Genomic DNA, 14456 nt, shown 5'->3' on the forward strand with positions numbered 1-14456 from the left:
TAAAAACCAAGATTAGGGTCATAATACATAAATTTTAGACTAAAATGCAAATTACACCTTCTGAGAGAGATTGAATCAGTGACTTTGCTCGTAACATAAGAAAAACCACTAGTGTTATGCCCGAATTGTGGGAACTGAAAGATGGGCTTAGTTTGGTGGTCTCTCTTGGCCCGCCTCATGTTATAATTGAACTGGATGCTTTGGTGGAGGTGTCCTTCCTGAGTAACTCTTATAATACTCATCCTTATGAGGCCTCTACTGCTTAGAGTCCCTAATTATCAAATCTAGCATGTTTTCAGGGTAGCCAATAAGTATAAGGACGCCTTTGCTTCCCTTGGAAGAACTCAGGATCAAGATTTTGTAGTTTTTTTTGATACCCCAGTTGTGGCTTGGGAGTTTATTGTATTTAATAACTCTGCGGTGACTAGCTCCCGCCTTGTCTTTGTTGCTTAGTCATTTTTAATATTATCCAATTTACCAAAAAAAATTTTATTTTCGTTCAATTGAATCCTCAAAGTTTCAAATTTATTTAATTTAGGAATTTCCTCTAGTTTTGTTAAAAATTTGTCATTAAGTATGCAATAAATTAATGAAAAAAAAAATTGAAAACAAATTGTCACATAAAAAAATCAATAAAATATTTTTATAGACTTTTTTGTGTGAAAAAAAAAAATTTCATGGAAAATTTTTGACAAAAGGCCTAAATTGAATAAATTTGAAATTTAGAGGACTCAATTAAACAAAAGGAAAGTTAGAATGCTAAAACAAATTTTAATCAAACTTAGAGGGTGCAATTTGCATTTCACCCTAAATTCTCATTTGAGCAGTCATGTCTTTTGCATGTCCTCTCTGCATCTTAACATGGTAAAGATTGGTCCTTTATTTTTTATTATTATTTTTAATAATTTTAAATTTGCATAAATATGGGACATGAGAATAGGGATGGACAAAGTTCTGATAAAATTGTACCTGCTAGTAAAGTAGTAACTGTTTGATGATAATGGGGAGTTTGAACTTAAAACTTTTACGTGGGTGAAAGAGTGGATAGGTGTTCGGTGCAGTGTGTTTTATTGTTGGCAAAATTTTCGGTAAGTTTTATGAGTGCCAAATTACTCTTTTAACCTTTTTTTTTTTTTTCTTTGGGATTTCAAGAGTCATTGGCCATGGTGGACTATAACCATAATCGAAGATATCTTATATTTCTTAACTATTCTCTAGCATACTTATTAGGGGTGACAATTTGTGTTTGCATGTCGGGTTCTTGTCATGTTAATTTATGAATATTCGACTATATGAGTCAACATTAACCCAACATGTTTATTAAACGGGTTACAATTCTTAAACCTAAATACGACCTATTTATTAAATTGGTAAATCATTTCAACCTGTTTATAAGATTTTATCAAAGTGAAAATAAAATTCAAATTTTAGTGTTAATTCAATTGATTTGAATTATGAAAAACCAAAAAAATATTTATTTAATATAAAATTTAAAAGTAACAGAGTAAACGCATCACAAATAATCATTTAAAACTAAATGCATATCTTAATATCGCAAATAATTTATCACAATATGTTAAAAAAAAAAAAAAAAACCACAACTGCTAATGTAAGATTCAAGCAATCAATTTAAGGGAAATAGACAAAGGTAAAGGTAAAAGTAAAAATTGACAGCGACTAGGGTTTCAAGTGATAGAGATAAGCGAAGGACGAGGGCGATGGTGACTTGACACTACATTGATCGAAGGGTGATGGTGGCTAAGAAAATAAGGTGAGGTGAGATTGAGGTCCAAGAGTGAGAGGTGGCAATAGGGCTTTGGAGAATGCATTTAGGAAAGAATATAAGTTTATATATTTAGGGTTTTGAAAAGTATATTGGTAAAATAATATATACTTAAACGAGTTAGACAAGTTAAATGGATTCTGTGAGTTGGACACTAATATGAAATGTTTATTAAACGAGTTAATCATGTCAACTCGAATATAATACGAATTTGTTAATCCTCATTCCATAACTTACTAACTTTGTGTTGTATTATATCGTGTTCATAGATCGTGTCGAATTTTGACACCCCTAATATTGATACTCAATTTATTATCTCATATGTTCCTAATGTAGCTTTATTTGAATGTAGAATTCTAGCAACTGAGCAGCCACTATTTTTCCCAATGTGGTTATGTTTATGTAAGCTACTATCATTATTTGGTACATATATATATATATATATATATATATATATATATATATAAACATTTTGTTTTCTTTTTTAGGACATAAAATTAAACTAAATAGTGTGTTATTTCAGAATTTGTGTGAGTGTATTTTGGAGCATATGAAAGGTCCATCTCAAAATTGGAAAATATTATTGTTATTATTTTAAGCTTTGGTTACTTTATAGATAACAAAAGAGATACGCAATTAGTAACGCATGAAAAAAAAATGTAGAATAATTAAATTGTGGTTAATTATTTTTATTATAAAAGATACACCAAAAAAAAAAAAAAAAAACCCTTAAACTTCATTATTGTTGACTCAATATAAACTACATCGAGTGTTTGAAGAGTTCCAAATTATCCAAGCTTTCTTCTTATTGTTAATAATTATAAGTCTCTTATCAAACACCAACAGATCAAAAAGACGTTTAATTAACTATAAAATAACATCACAAGAGAAGGAAAAAAAAATTAGACTATCATTACCTTTCAACTTGCATTCCCAACTGGCAATAGTGATTGTAAATAATCAACCAGTCACTGGGACAAATGGCAACCCCAAACAAATTTTAAGGTAGTCTTTTTATCATTAAAACTTCGAAAATTTTCAAAATTGAATTTCAACAATAGTGGTATCTTATTCAGCACCAAAAAAAAAAAAAATTGTGTTATCTTAAATTTAACAATGTCACTCTGAGTACATTTGGATAGTGGGTTTAATGGACTTGAATGATGTGTTGTAAATCTAGAAGTCTCAAATTTTATTTACTACACTATTAGTCCAAGGGTTTTTAAGATGTTTTTTCATATCGAGAATGGAAAATTTTGACTAGAGGTAAAGAAACATAATAATAATAATAATAATATAGATTTCCAAGCTTTTGGTAAGACTAGACATCAAAGAAATACATGTATTAAATGGCTATATCCATCAAATTGTAATTTGGTAAAAAATCTTAAAATCATCAAAATTAAATAAATCAAAATAGTACATTTCCTGTGGATCTGTAGGCCGTAGCAAGCAAACACAACACATCCAATGAAGCAGGCAACAGCATTCAACCATGCGCACCACCTTATTGGAATCCATCATTTAATCATTTAAGAAGTTAATTGTACTTTCAATCCCTTAATGATGGCTTTACTTGCAAGTTGCAAGTTGCAAACTGATTGATAAATAGAAAAAGTTAACAAGTGCCTTAAGAGCATTATTACATTAATTTATAAATTATTTTTAGAATTTTTATGGGGGAAGAAAAAAAAAACTGAATTTTTTTTATAATTTTATAATTATATATTTTCCATGAAAGTAGTATAAAAACTTCCTTAAATGGTTCACACAACAAACTCCACTTATAAGCGATAATAACTTTTAAGTGAGGGCATGACAAGTTATACTATTCGCAATATACTCTTTTAAGCAATTTGAAAAATAGACATGCACACAAAGAAGAAAAAATGAAATTCTAACACAAAGGAAAATCATAAACTCCATTAAAAAGACATGGTACCTTTTTGTCCCTTTGTTGTTGTTTGACCTATTTTTGCTGTTATTTAAGCTAATTTTTATTGCTATTATTTGGGCTTTTTTTAATGGGCCAAGGATTATGTTTGGGAGGTCAAGATTATATTTGTTGAACCCAAACTTTTTTTATCCTCGTGTTCAATATTTTTTTAGGCTATTCAAGATAGATTAGTTAAAAAATAATTATGTATATAATTTTTTTTTCCTTTTACAAGTAAGGACATTTTCCTTTTGCAAGTCAGGACACCCTGAGTTTAATGTACTGCTACTCCTGACATCATTTGATATAAAATACATCTTCCTAGTATTGACATTTTTTTTTTTTTTTGGGTAGTGTCTGATGTCGGTGGTTCAAAACCCACCCTCGTACTATCTATCAAAAACAGAAGGAAAAGATGTAAAACTAGAGCATTTTGATTAGAAACAAACAAACGTTAACTGACTGTCGTCCTCATAAAGAACATATCAATGGAGAGTAAGACAACAAAAATTATTGTTTCAGAACTTCAAAAGAAGGAAGGACAATCAATAAAAGCTATACAACTATCGAGAAGAAAATATTCTTAATGGGCTTTTCTGTTAAGTTGTAGATGTAATATTAACATTTCCAGATGTCTACTTTCCAGTTTTCATACGTAGCCGGTACCCTTATGAATATTACTGTTATTTATATATATATAGATTATACGTTTTCATTTATATATATATATATATATATATAAATATACACCAAGTTAAACATGGAACTTGGAAATTAAGAATGAAAACGTTGTGTGTTGTTGTTGTGTATTTATTATTATTATTATTATTTGTTTATAATTCTAGCATTCTTCTTTACATATGAGTCTAAACTCCTTTTCAATAAACAAAATTTAACACATAAAATTTCTAAATTTGTAATTGGAAGATAAAAGGGAGAAAGAATGTGAACTAATGATATCATACTCTTATATCATAATAAATTGTCGATTATTCAAAAATTCTAAACTATTAAGAACAACCTATTTAACAAGGGAACATGTAAAAATATTTTGCAACCCCAAAAAAAAGACACAACTATATAAGTCTTATATATAAATTAAATATAACAATATACTATGATAATTCAAATTTATATTATAGAGTTTCAATTTACTCAAGTCAAGCTCGCATGAGATATTATTATTATTTATTAATTAGTCAATAATAAGACCAAATCATCTATAATTGATTAAGTATAAATGATTTTTTAAAAAGATTTTTATCTAAGATTTCTACTTTAGCTTCATCTAAGTATATGAGGATAAACTTCATTTCAATCTTCTAATTTTATTTTTGTTCATTACAGTTCTCTAAGTTTCAAATTTATTCAATTAAATCTTCTTCATTAACTTCCGTTAAATTTAAAAAAAAAATCTAAAAAATTAATTTTCAATCATTAATTGGATTTTTCAAATAAAAATTTTGAAAGAAAAAACTTAAAATTTGTAAAATTAACTGCAATATTTGACAAAATTTGATGAAGAAACATTAATTGAATAAATTTGAAACTTAGAGGACTAAAATTAATTATGGTAAAATATAGAGGCTAAGTTTTATATTTTATCCTTTTTTTAAAAAAAATTGTATAAGAAATCGTTGGAAATAACAGAAAAAGTAAATTGGGTTTAAAATATAATTAAAAAAATTAAATAAAGGCTTTTTTAAACTAATCCTATAATTTTTTTTTTTTTACTAATTATGCAAAAAATACATTAATTTTTTGCCGAGTCAGTGTGGCCCATGTGCAAAAAGTACTTATGTATGATGGCCGGATCCATTATGGACCCTCGAATTGACAATGCAGGCCTGACTTAAGCAATGTTGAGCTGTGGCCCGAACCTATAAAGGAAATTATATATATATATATATATATACACACACACAAACTTTCGACCAACTTTCATTCTCGGTCTAAGTATGAACCCAGATTTTTGGATTACTCATTGGGTTAATGAAAAAAATGTGATCACTACCTTTTATCCTCTAAAAAAAAAAAAAAGTGATCATCCAAAAATGAGTAAATCTATTAACACAACAATTTCCACAATTTGTCTATGTGATAAGTTGTGAGTGGTGAACAAAAAATTAGTGGGTCCATGTGGGTCAACAATTCAACCACTCATAAGTCACCATGTGAATAAATTGTAGCAAAGTTATGAAAATTATTATGGTACCAGACTTTCTTTAAAAATGGAAAAGAAATTCAATTTTTTAATACTTTTTTATGGAATTAAGTAAGAAGAGGACAAAAGTATAGATTAGGAGGATGTTATCTATCTATAAATACTATATAACCGAAACCTTTGACATTTTGTTGACCTTCTAAATTTTAACACCTTAACTCTTTGGCTTCACAATTTTACACATAAGCACTCACTTTTTTTATTAATTAAAATTATTAAATTATTAGGTTTAGTTTTTACGTTGTACCTGATAATCTCTCTCTCTCTCTCTCTCTCTCTCTCTCTCTCTCTCTCTCTCTCTCTCTCTCTCTCTCCAATGAACCCATCGTTTTTACGGTTTTACCTCTCACAACTCACCTTACTCTCCATTTGATAAACCAAGGAAAGGGACCTAGTACAATGATGAAGAAGCCAGAATTCTTAATGGCCTGCAAGTGCAAGGCTGACCAGGGTCACACTTCAAATCCAAAGTTTTCTTTCTTCAATTATATTGAATTGGGGAATTCTAGCTCTTTATATTATAGATTAATGTTGTTGTTGACAATTTTTTTTTATTATTAAATTTGCTATATATGATGAAAAAGCTTGCCCCTTTTTTTTTTTCACCATTGTTTCTGAAGATGTTTAATTGAATGGTACAATGAATTTTCCTCACTACCCATGTAGAAAAGGATTCTATATATTATGAATTTGATGTGGCAAGAGTTGTGCTCTTTTATGACTGATCTTTATAATATTGGACTGTAGCATCAGTATTTGGCACTAATTTTCCAAGTTACCATCCTTCCTAGAATCTTCTCCTTTCTGTTTTTCTCTCCAGCAAAAGATTCAACTTTTGCTTTCTACTTTGCCTAGATTGGATCCTTTAAACTTTAGCAAAGGGATTGCTAAAGAGCCCTTTGTGTGTGTGTATAATAGTGACATTGTGGATTATTCTCGATAGAGACATAACATCTTTTATAATTACTGATATACCCTGTTGTGATTGATACATAATCAAAATAATGTTATCAATACATCTATATTTGACAATGATGTTGCTCCAATCAAAAAAATATGTAATTGTTGTGAAATATCGAAATTATAAAGAATGTTGCTACAGTCATAATCTAAATCTAGGATCATTGTTATGTAGAATCTCTTTCAATTAAGTCATGGGTTACAATCAAATACAATATATGTGGCTACTTTCCTAATTTCTTTGAAGTTGCTAGTATAAAAGGAAAAGGTACAAGGGATTGCATTCTTAAATTTCGTTATGGATCATTTTGAACCTTTTTTTTTTTTTTTTTTTTTCACTTTTGTCAATGACTCAACATTCAATTGTAATGTGCTTAGTTAGGTGCATTTTTTTTGGGTGTATTCATGCTGTAAAACATTCTTGTAGTCAACTTGCTCAACTTTTTTCAAGCGGAAGGTTGTAGATGTAGCTAATTTTGTGGGGTCGAGGTGGAAGATGCTATTCTTGTTGTCTAGGGCTGTTCCAAAATTTTGTAGGTCTGGCAGCATAACATGATGGAATGTATGTTCAATAGCCAACCTTCTTTCACTAAACTCATTGATTTGGCTTCGGATAGGGACCAAAAAATACGCGAACTCATTGCCATGCTATCATGGGTACTGTGGCAACAAAGAAACAAGATTCGGCCTATATTATGTTGCAGTAAGTTCCATTAAATACTAAATTTGAATACTTGAAGTTGTGATGAACAATTTTTTGATATTTGAGAAGAGCATCACTTTTTGATTTGTATATATAGAGTTTTGTCATATGCACAAATAATTGTAAGATGGATTTGTATTTGTTTAAGGGAGCAGCCAACTTGTGCTAGCAAGAAGGAATGAAATCACACAATGGACTGTTATGTATAATCTAATAATGTTTAAGAAACAAAATCACATGAGAAAGGGTTGTTATGTTTATTCTAATTACACCTTTTATTCTAATTAGTCGCAGACCCGCACAATGTGCAGGAAAATTTAACGTCATATTCTTTTTTGCTAAGTAAAGAATGAGAATAGTAGTTGAGAATTATAAGTAATAGTCCCTAACTCATATCACAATAATGTAATTACAGTATAATATATATATATATATATATATATATATATATAAATATAATATATTTTATGCAAGTTTTTTTTTTTTTTTTTTTTGGGAAACATTTTTTTATGCAGGTAAAGAAGTCTATATTTTGATTTTTTTGTATAAATATATTTTTTTTGGCAAGGAAAAATGTTGCATTTTACTTTCAATTATTATATATGACAAAATATTTTTCATACATTATAATATAGTGAGATATGCATCTAAACACAACACAATCAATAAATGGAAAATGTATAATTTTTATTAGAACATAAAAATGAATCTTGAAGGTTTCATATGAAAGCTAACATTATTTTGCTTTTTTTGAGAAGTTAATGAGCAATTTATTCAAACTTTGTTTCCATTTTATCACATAAGAACTAGTAAATAAAGTTTTAGCAGTTTATATTTTCATAATCACTAAACTCATATATGAAAATCGACTATTACAAAAAAATTTCTCCCCAAAACATATACTGATTCCTATTTTTCCTTTCCATACAATTTAAAAAATGTGAAAAACTAAAGAAGCTAAATGTGTAGTTGACCTTATAAGTCAATCAATAAATAACATAAAAGGGGTAGGGGAAAGCAAACGTATTCACAGTATAATTGTTTATATATGTCCAAATTTGTTTTTGTATATATTAATATTCTTGATTTCTATAATTTCCATGTAGCAACTATATCTTGTTTGATCTTTCCCAGGTCTTCAGCTTTAGCCCAACTCACAGCATATAAATCAATAATCATGAAAAAAGAACCTAACAAGATGAAGTCAAACACAATTTCTAAATTTTCTAAATTTTAACAAATAGAAGATCAAGATTATAGAGAAATCAATATGAGAGAGAGAGAGAGAGAGAGAGAGAGAGAGAGAGAGGTACCTTTGACAGTGGATATCAAAAACAAACATGTAGTGATAATTAAAAAAATTTCCATCACAAATACTATGCTTATTGGTTTTAAGAGAGATTAAAAGAGAACATATATAAATATAAAAATTATGTAGGGGAAGGGGAAAAGGTATATACAATACATAAGTGTTGAGGGTGGGGAAGGTTAGGGAAGAGGAAGAGACTTTGTATGGCTTTTTTTTTTTTTTTTTTTTTTTTTTTTTTTTTTTTTTTTTTTTTTTTTTTTTTTTTTTTTCTTTTGAGAAATAATACAACATGCTGCTAACCCCGCAGTTCGAACCCTTTCCCCACTAGACCTCCAAGCACTTTGTACATGGGGAGGTGCCAATTCAGCTACAAGGGCCTTTGGCTATGTTTTTTTTTTTTTTCTCTTTGAGAAAGGACTTGTATGTTTTGGTAATTAAAAAGTGTACTTATAACTGGTAAATTGCATGGTTAAAGTGATGATATATATATATATATATAAAGTGATGATATATATATATATATATATATATATATATGTTCTTATAAAAAAAACTCATCAAATCCAACATGGTAACATATATAATAGTAAGTCCGAATAAAGGACTTTTGGGCAATTATATAAGTTTATAAAAAAAATTGAGACTTTCCTTCATAAATGAGAATTTTATGGTTTTTTTTTTTTTTTTCAATTAGATAGAAAAAATATATAGGTAGGGAATGACTTTTTCCTGCAATTATACCAGAAGGGAATTGGACATAGAAATTAATTGTTTAACTCTTGCCTTTTAGGTACTTCCAACAACTTTCCCCCCCCCCCCCCCCCCCCCTCCCCACCCTCCAAAAAAAAGACTTTAGGGGAAAAAATTGATTACATATCTAAAAGAGCTAATAATGAATATTCAAGTACATATTATTTAAGAATTATTATAATAGTTGAATTTGTAGTATGCATTTAAGAATTTTTTTTTTTTTTAAAGTACAAAAGAAATGCCTAGTTGATTTCTTGTTGTATTTATCTATTGTATTTCTTATGTTATTTCTATCATATTTATGTATATTTAAGGAGTATGATGGATTAAAGCACAACATATCATGCCAAATTGAACTCAGAATAAGATATAAGAAATAAGTTTAAGGTGAGTATAAAAAAGTTGTCTAGTTTGATATTAAATGAATTTAAGAAGAAGAAAAAAACTACATTGTCTCTATAACAACTAGACCAATTGAAAAATTTTATTGGTTTTTAAAAGCATCATTGGACTAACTTAAACATTTGGAGGGACAAACTTCATTTAAATATTTTAATATTTATACATAATATAAAAGAATTTTTTAAAAATTGGGGGGGGGGGGGGGCGCTGTAGCTTTGCCCCTAATGGGTTGGCTGTATTCAATTGGGCAATCTAAAGTATTTATTTTTAGGCTAAAATGCAAAATTCACCCTTGAAGTTTCACCATAATTCATTTCAATAATCTAACTTTGTTTTCGTTTTTTTCAATCATCTTAGTTTCAAGTTTATTCAATTAAGTTCTCTTTATTAACTTCTGTTAGATTAAAAAAATATCTAAAATATATTTTTCAATTATTAATTGGATTTTTTAAAATAAAAATTTTGAAAAAAAAAACTATAAATTTAGACAATTAACCGCAATATTTGACAAAAGTTGATGAAGATACATTAATTGAATGAATATGAAATTTAGAGGACTGGAATTAATTATGGTAAAATAAAGAGGCTTTACATTTTAGCCTTATTTTTAATTTTTTTTTTAATTTTTTTTTTAAAACCTGTTTGTAAAAATAAAAATAAAAAATGTTACAAATCAACCACCAAAAAAAAAAAAAGGGTTTAAAATATAATTTTTTTAAAAAATTTTAAGACTTTTTTTAACTAATTATAAAAAAAAAAATGCTAATTTTTTATGTATGATGGCTAGATCCATTATGGATTTCTGTAATATTAGTGGTTTTAAAGGGTATTTTTGCAATTTTATTTTTTTATAGGGGTATTTTTGCAATTCTATTGGTTTAAAAGGGGTATTTCTATAATATTAGTTGTTTTCAAGGGCATTTTTGCAATTTTATTTATTTTATAGGGGTATTTTTGCAATTTCATTTGTTTTGACGGGATATTTTTGCAATTTTATTAGTTTTTAAGGGGTATTTTTAAAATTTAATTGGTTTTAAAGGAGTATTTTTGCAATTTTATTGGTTTTATAAGGGCTTTTCTGTAATATTAGTTGTTTTTAAGGGTATTTTTGTAGTTTTATTTGTTTCGTAGGAGTATTTTTGCAATTTTAATGGTTTAAAAATGGTATTTCTGTAATATTAGTTGTTTTCTAAATTCTAAGATACATTGTATACGTGGGAATGAAATGAAAGGAGAAGGTGGACCTTTATCTTTAATTTTATTCTTTAACATTTGAGAGAAATAAAGAACAGCACTATGGGCTAAACGTTAGCATGTTACACAATCTTCAAAATCTTTCCTTTTTTTTTTTTGGGGGGGGGAAAATGGAGAATGGATTCTCAATTCTTGAATTTTACAAAAAGGAAGAAAAAAGGTTTCGACACAAGGAGCTGGTACTGGTAGGCCAAGGATAGACAAAGAAACTCAATACTATAATATTTAAGATAATTTTATGAGACTGTATCATAAAATTACTTTTCTCTTCAATTGCCATATAGCCATTAGCATCAAATCAACATCTTTATGTGTTGTCATCTTCTAGTGTTTTTAACACAGACATTTCGAGTTCAAATTCTATCTCACCTATTGTATTTAATTATATAACGAATTATAAGGTTTAAAAAAAAAAAAAAAAACTTCAAATGGTTTTTGTAGGGACACGATTATTAACGACCCAAGACTGATATTGGGCTCGTATGTAAAGGGTCCGAACAATATGATTTGTAGAGTGTGGACTTGAAAGGCTGGACCTTGGTCACCGGACAATGGTCTGATCATGGTTATTATGGACGCTCATACGAAGGTGGGCTTGGCTTGAATAGCTAAGCCTTACATCGATGTAGCTAGAAGGTTTAAGTCCTTAGACTGCGTCCGAGGAGCATCATATCCTTCCCATTCTCCCTTTTGTAGGATTTTTCCTCCTTTGGGGGGATCCACTGCCCCTTGGCTTTCTTTCCCTTTTATACTAGTGTTTACTTCCCCATTTAGTGTCCATGTGTAAGTTTTGCTTTTTGGGGTATAGACTCGTCCTATCAGTCCATACATCAGAGTGGATGGAGGTGGTTGGGAAAGGTTAAATAGCATAGTATGGAGTATGGGCCTGTCAGATGCAGGGCTCCATACTGCGATGTTGGCAGCTTTCTCCCTTGTCCTGCCCCTGTACTGAGTTTTGTCCTTTTCTTTAGGCATTTTGTGAGGTGTTGAACGTGAGATCGTCCTCGGCAATAGGGCTCCTTGGCCTGGTTTTTTGGGCCCTGAATGTAAAGTGGGCTGGGACCTCAAATTTTCCAGCTCCACAATAGCCCCTCAAAATCCTACTGCCCGACCTTGTGGTTGGGGAGAAGGGTTTTGGTGATGTTAGTCCCAAACCATGACTTGCCCAGCTCTACACTTCATTAATGTCGGGGTTTCTTCGTTTGCATGGGGGGCGCGCCAAATTGTGAGACATCCCTCTAGGTTTTTTCACGCGGCGTCCTCAACGTTTCAGTGTTCGAGGTGTGCCATTAATATGTTTCCTTCACGAGGTTATTCAAACCTTACGGTTGCAGATGGTGTTGGAAATTGTACCAAGACCGTCTTGTCTGTAGCACTTCTTGGAAACCTGCATGGATTAAATGCTACCAGTTTGCCCTCTATATAAGTAGGATGGGGGGTTACTCCCCTTACATATAAACCCTTCGGCCCTTTCAAATTCATAGTCCTTCAGCCATACTCATTGTCTCCATTTCCAGTGCAATCCTCCCTTAGAGCAATATGTTTGAGGCACGGGTGGGGGTGAAGGATCTACACCCGCTTCAGAGGCACCGAATCCTTTCGAGACTCAAGGTGGTGCGGTCTGGATAGAGAAGACACAGACTTAAGATAACCCTCCTTTTTGTCAAGGTGGAGATGATATCTCTACCTCTTTCAGTTAAAATCCGAAGCAGGGACTGGTTGCATCAGATTCTTGGTACAACAGCAATAAGGTTTTCCGTCATCAGCGCCATCTGCTCTATCGCGAGCGTGGCTAACATGGAGGCTCATCAACTTCCGACTCCCTGCAACCTTTCTTCAAAGGTGCTAGCCCCATGTTGGGTTCTTTTGCTGCCTGAGTTATGGTCGTATAAAAGTATTAAGGAATGGTTTTCGTAGACAACGTTTTAGAACTGCTGCATCTCTCTTCTGTTTTTTCTTCATTTCCTTGTATCTTTTCTTTTTGCTTATGTAGTTAGTTTCTAGCATAAGCTTATTCAAGCTCTTTCATTGTACGTTGTATTCTTTCTTTTTCTTAATAAAAGATGAATCTGTTTCCTTCTAAATACTTTTCTATTCTACAGCAATTACTTTGTGAATGGGTGTACTACATGTGTATTTTCCTTTAATGATACTTAGGGCAGGAAATCTTGAAACAAAAAGCTATTAACTTGAACTTATCGACATTATCAAATAAAATAATGCTAACCTACAGTATATTAAACTTATGAGACTAACCGAGATAACAACTGAGTGCTCCGTAATGCGTGTGAGGCAGCCGCCCGAGGATGAGAAATTCAAAATAAACCATCCGAAAGGGTTGCCGAGCAGTGAGGGACTTTGGCCGTGTTTTTTGTAACACCTGGCCCTATCACAATCGCATTGGTTTCCTAGGTATTGAGAATCCGAGGACAAACTGGGGATTCCATTTGGTCTAGGGATTAACCCAACCATTAATGGGTAACTCCTCTCCGGGGTAAAGCCCGAGGGCCATACAACATCCAGGTTGTGTACAGAACTTGTATTTTTTGTTCTAAGTAGTTGGTTTCCCCAGAGACTTGAGTCCAAGGACCATACAAGACCTTGGTTCTGTCCAGAACTGGTATTTTTCTTCTAAGTAGTTGGTTTCCCCAGAGGCTTGAGTCCGAGGACTATATAAGTCCTTGGTTCTGTCCAAAACTGGTATTGTTTCTTCTAAGTAGTTGGTTTCCTCAGAGACTTGAGTCCGAGGACCATACAAGGCCTTAGTTCTGTCCAAAACTTGTATTGTTTCTTCTAAGTAGTTGGTTCCCCCAGAGGCTTGAGTCCGAAGACCATGCAAGGCCTTGGTTCTGTCTAAAACTTGTATTGTTTCTTCTAAGTAGTTGGTTTCCCCAGAGGCTTAAGTCTGAGGACCATACAAGGCCTTGGTTCTGTCCAAAATTTGTATTGTTTCTTCTAAGTAGTTGGTTTCCCCAGAGACTTGAGTCTGAGGACCATACAAGGCCTTGGTTCTGTCCAAAACTGGGATTGTTTCTTCTAAGTAGTTGGTTTCCCCAGAGGCTTGAGTCCGAGGACCATACAAGGCCTTGGTTCTGTCCAAAACTGGTATTGTTTCTTCTAAGTAGTTGGTTTTCC

The sequence above is a fragment of the Quercus lobata genome, chromosome 4 (assembly GCF_001633185.2).
Source record: "Quercus lobata isolate SW786 chromosome 4, ValleyOak3.0 Primary Assembly, whole genome shotgun sequence".
Lineage (NCBI taxonomy): Eukaryota > Viridiplantae > Streptophyta > Magnoliopsida > Fagales > Fagaceae > Quercus > Quercus lobata.